General features: G+C 42.7%; 1 pseudogene; it reads left to right on the forward strand.

Annotated features, from left to right (window-relative positions):
• Positions 1-4,488: 4,488 nt before the first annotated feature.
• Positions 4,489-5,581, forward strand: LOC122296484 (annotated as a pseudogene).
• The last annotated feature ends 228 nt before the right edge of the window (positions 5,582-5,809 follow it).

Consider the following 5,809-nt stretch of genomic DNA (forward strand, 5'->3'; position numbering starts at 1 on the left):
CACTTTTATTTACAGGATCCACAACAAAGACACCCCTCAAACTTGAATTTTCTTTGCAAAAACATCCATCTATGGGCGTTTGTCTTAGTTTCCATCAAGAAAACTATTAAAACTTGACACGTCAGTATCTATGGGCATTTGAATTTCCCTCAAACATGACACGTCATTATCTATTGTCATATAAATAAAAATTTATAAATATTAATAGTATTTTCTAAAAATAGAAAGGAAATAGAAAGCATAAGGTAGGTTGGTAATTTGGGGACATAAAGAGCCTGGGTGACCATCCATAAGACGGATGGGTAGTCTCGGCATTAGGATGAGATAGTAGTAGTACTATAGGGACAAAGAGGTAACTTAGAGACACGTTGAAGTTGTTGCTTAGAAATAAGATAGGAGAAAAGCTGGGAAGCGGTCAGACTGTTAAAATTAAAAGAGCATCCACTCCAATGAGATGGTGACATGTAGGAAATTTATAGTGTTAAATCTGCATTAGCCTACACCCGATCAAAAACCCCATACAACCCTATTCAGCCCTCCCATGCCTCTCTCAATTCTTCATCTTCCACTCCATCCCATTCCCAAACAAAGATCTTAGCTCTCACACTCAACTCGATGGCAACTCGACCCCCTAATAGAGCTCGACCTAGATGGTGGCATGAACGAAGCTCTACCCAGACAGTGGCAAGGATGAAGCTCGACCTAGAGAAAACTGTGAGATCTCCACCCAGACAGTGGCTTGTTGCCACCAGAAATTCTAAGGAACAACAAACACCATGTTGGAAATCCCAAAAATTTCAGTTGCAACAAATCCCAGCTACAATGTATGGTTTAGTTGGGCATACTTAGCCCCAAAGAGACTGTAATACATGTTTGGAATTTGGACCTTCAAATTCACCCCCCTAGGATCTACCATTTGCAAGCATAACAAGAAAAATAGAGAAATAATAACAACACAAGAAATTTACGTAGAAACTCCAAAACAGGAGAAAAACCACCAGACCCATAGAAGAAAATTCACTATGTGAAAAATTGTTACAATCACACAAATTTTCTCCTCACCCCAAACACACCCACAAAGCTTTCCCCACTAGTAAAACTTTAACTCTACACATCTTCTCTTTTTACAAAAGGCTAATAGAGGAATTTAACTAAAGTCAAAAGTTACTAGATAAGCTTTCAACTGGTGCACCTAAACTAAGAGGCTAAGCCTCTTATTTATAAGCCTTAAGAGCTTGCTCCTTCCCATTTCCCACTCATGTGGGACTAACCAAAGGAGCAAAAAGTCCAACAATCTCCACCTTGCTACTTTGACTGGTCCCACAGCCAAGCTCCACCTCAATGAAGATCTTCATAACTTTCGCTATCATGCTTCACCATAAAAGCATACCCACTTAGAATAAACCAATTCCAAGCATTTCATTTCGGCCCATGTCAAAAACAACCTTACTGAAAATTATGGTGTAACTTCCACGTTTGGCTCTCCTGGAAGTTCATCAGCCATCGACATGAATTTTCACCACACATCCTGCATTAATGCCAAACCAATGCCCGTGTGCAAACTTGTGGACCTGCTAATATTAACATATCATTTATCATGGCAACTTTGGGAATTAGCAGCATGCCATAAGGATGTACACGTCTCCTTTTTCATGGAGAGAGACACAACATTAGCATCAATACCAGTATCTCCATTTACTGACTTGGAGCCACTTGCCGAACCAGTTCCTTGTACTAGCCGTTTCACTAGTCACTAGAATCACTGCTGGCTTAAGGGGTTGATCTGCCCTTCCACACCTTGTGTAAACCAATTTCTCCACCTCATTCCTAACATCGTCTTGATGAATTTTTACCGTAGAAATGAATAGTACCTCACTAAGTAAGTTTCCAGGAAAGATTGGAGGGTCACAATGGACACACTTAAAATTTCCAATCTCCTAGACAGAACCTCCTTAGACTATACGTATCCACACTATCACACAAAAACTCCACCCCACAAAAAGAACCTAGTGGCTCTGATACCAATTGTTGAAAATTTGGACCTCCAAATTCACCCCCCTAGGATCTACCCTTTGCAGGCATAACAAGAAAAATAGAGAGCTTGCTCATTTCCATTTCCCACCCATGTGGGACTAACCAAAGGAGCAAAAAGTCCAACAATACAGTCTCCCTTTCTTAGTTGATTTTTCTGTTTGGTTGCTCAAAAATTATGGGGAAATGAAAACACCTATTACAGTAATGTAGGATGAACGATGCAGCTCATTGTAGCCATTGGAAGTAGACCATTTGAATTATGATGGAGTAGGATTCCATCATAATAGGAACTATTGAAAGTGTACTTTTCTCGGTTGCCTATAGTCTAAGCATTCCAAGAGATTTCCCCTTTCGTTACGCCTGATTTGCTTCTCAGATGAGGTACATGCCATGTCGTCGTAGCCTTCAAATTGCCACTGCCACCTCTTCATCACAACCACGGCTCAGCCCAAGTTCAACCTAGTATCGTAGCTCCTCCCTCAAACCATTGGTGGTGCACGGCAGCAACTCCTCCTCATTTCTGTCATGCACCACCAAACACTCGGTTTTAGCCCCCGAAAATAGAGCATCGACAGCCTAGTGCTCTCTCGTTTGGAGCAACCCAATGGCGCTAGCTCCCTCTGCGTTGTCACTACTTGCCTAGAAAATGCCAGCGTTTGTCACCCCCAGGTCCACCAGCCTCCTCACAGTAAGCCATCGGCACTCTTCCATTTCTCCCTCTCACGGCTTACTCTCTCCATGTGCTCTCTCTCTCTCTCTCTCTCTCTCTCTCTCTCTCTCTCATCACACTAGTTCTCTCTCAGTGATCAAACACTGCTTGATTTGCTATTTGTATCAATGGAAAGGTAATGGACCTTTCAATAACCGATTGCAAAGTTCGTGTCACACACAAAAAAAGATCAGAGTGTATTGAGAAAAATAAAAGAAAGTAGTTTATTGATCAAACGGACATAACCACTATACCAAAATCTCAACAGTAGGCAATACAAAGTATATAAATTTTGAAATTTTGCTACTTATCATTATTGCATACCACATATCATATTTTTTAAAATTTTTTTAAAATTGTATTGGTTTTATTATTCTTAAATTAATTAAAATTTTCTAATTATCATCTATACACTACACAAAGAAAAAAATAATAATAATTTGTCTAGTCTGTGGCGTCGGATGATTAGTTGAATTTTTCTAAATTTTGACGTAGAGAACATGGAATCATCTCTCTTTTTCTCTGTAAAAGTTGTTTTGACTATTTCTTTCCTTCTTTTTTCCGATTTCGATTTTTCTTTTTTATTTATTTTTTGAATTCCCAATGGGATCATCGTGAAACTCGAAGGTCGGATCAACCGCTCTAGACTGTAGAGCCATCCCTCCCCCTCCCCTCCTCCTCGTCACTGTGAGTCTTGAGGTTTTCGGTCTCCATTTTTTGAAGAGTTCCTTCAGGCTTCCGCATAAACGACGATCGAAGTTCCGGTTCTTAGAGTCTATGTTTTTTTGCAGGTTTCACATGGCCTTGGGATGCACCGAGAGGAAGAGAAAAAGACAGAAGGGACCGATACTGTGATGCGACGGCGGAGTTTAGCAATATCTTAAACGTAAACTCCACTCCCCCCCCCCCCCCCCCCCCCCCCCCCCCCCCCCCGATGTGAGATTCTGATATTTCTTTATTTATTTAATTTTTGGAATCGGAGAGAAGCTAGCCGGGTGGATATGGAGATCGCTAGCGGACTCATTGCGTCGGATGATTTGGTTTAGAACTTTTATTTTTTTCGTTAAAACGAATCTAGAAGGATCCATATGATGATACTTTTTTCTTTCCATTTTTGAGATGGTGTAATTCTGGAGAGAGAGAGTTCTTGTTCTTGAGAGCCAGAAAGAGAAAGCGGCGAGAGCTTCTTTACGAAGCCATTCTAATTGGCTTTTCACGTTTCTGGTAATTTCACAACGAGTAGTTCTCGTTTCATTGTAATTTTCTGTTCCACTGTCTCTCGATCTCTCACAGTGTAGTGGAAGTTTGAGAAATATCGGCAATCGTCCTGCCGATCAGGCTCTAATAGGCTTCGTTTTCCTTTTCCTCCATTTTGCTTGCTGTGTAGGACGGTCTTTGGTTATCTTTGACTCATCGGGTCGGTTTCTTAATAGCTTCGATACGAGACGATTTTAATGCCCCAGAAAATTTTAATGATCCATTTATTCTTTAAATGAAGCTTCCTTTAACCATCCCCCGCTTCCTCTTTTCGTTTATCTCCTTCATCATCCCTCATTGATGGCTGGCTTCCTCATTATTTAATTATCAGTGATCAACAAAAACACACTCTCTCTCTCTAGGCTATTGCCGTTCATGAATAATTCCATTTGTCGTTTTATATAACATTTATATATATTTCGGTAGTAAATCTTTTTCTTTTTGCGATTTTGGGCTTCTTTGTTTTTTTCCGCTTTTGAAAGGCAAAAATGTCGTCATCGAACTCTCCTGCGCAGCGTGCAAGTTTCTGAGGCGGAAGTGCACGCAAGAGTGCGTGTTAGCACCCTATTTCCCACCGGACCAACCCCAAAAGTTCGCCAGTGTGCACAAGGTCTTCGGCAACAGCAACGTCGCCAAGCTTCTCAACGAGCTCAACGCGGCGCAGCGCGAAGACGCCGTGAACTCGCTGGCGTACGAGGCCGAGGCTATTCTTCGGAACCCAGTGTATGGCTGCGTGGGATTCATCTCCATTCTTCAGCACAGGTTGAAACAGGTCCAGATTGATCTATTTAATGCCAAGAAGGAGCTTGCATCCTATATTGGCCCTCAGGCTATGCTCACCATTCTTCAACCCGCGGAATATATTACCCAACAGCAGCACCCTGGCAATCTTTCGTCCTCGGCTGTTTTGCCCTGCAACATGTCGCCTATGCTTGGGATTACCACTGGGGCTTCTACGCGTGGTGGGGTATTGATGATTCGCGAGCCCCAGCCACAGCATCACCAGCACCAGTTATTTGAGGCACAGAAATTGGCTGCGGCTGTGGCTGCGAGAGAGCAACAGGAGATTTTATAGAGTTACGAGCAGCAGCAACAACTACAGCAGTACGCGCAGCGTCACCAGCATCAGAACCAACCAGAACTCGTAAGGTTCAACAGTGGGTTCGACCAGGCGGCCGCAGCGGGAGGTTCGGTCACTGCTACTGGGTTCAATCAGGTGAATGCTGCTGCCGCTGCTATGCCGCCTTCTTTGGCTCTGGGCACATTTGTAAATCCTTACGAGATTCAACTACAGCAAGCGGAACATCATGGCTATCCTCATCACCATCCGCTCCAGGCGCAGCTCTTGCGCCAGCATCAACAAACACATGCACACCAGCAGGGCCCGCAGAGCCAGCCGCAGTCTAAGCCTGTGCACATGCACACCAGAAAGCGAGTAGGGTAGAACCGTTGGTCCAACTTGTTGATATTTTATTTTTAACCTTCCCGCCCTTTCATTTAACTGAGTTTCATTTAGGTATGTACTCCTTTCTCTGTGGTTTATATATGCCTGTGCACGTGAGGGTTTGCTTGTTTTGTCCATTTTATTTAACAATATCATGGTGTGGTAGATGATTTTGTTTGGATTTTTATGCCTGTCTTTTCATGAATAGGGCAATCTCCTCTGTAGCAGTGGGAAGCTAAAATTACTCTTTATTGCATAGAGCACAAGGAGGTGGGTTAAAGGAACAATCGTCTTTTCACAAGGAGGGATGTCTCCTTCAACCCCAATCAATAATTAGTGGTAGCCTCGGATTTTACTTGCTCATC

This window comes from Carya illinoinensis, chromosome 2, assembly GCF_018687715.1.
Source record: "Carya illinoinensis cultivar Pawnee chromosome 2, C.illinoinensisPawnee_v1, whole genome shotgun sequence".
NCBI lineage: Eukaryota > Viridiplantae > Streptophyta > Magnoliopsida > Fagales > Juglandaceae > Carya > Carya illinoinensis.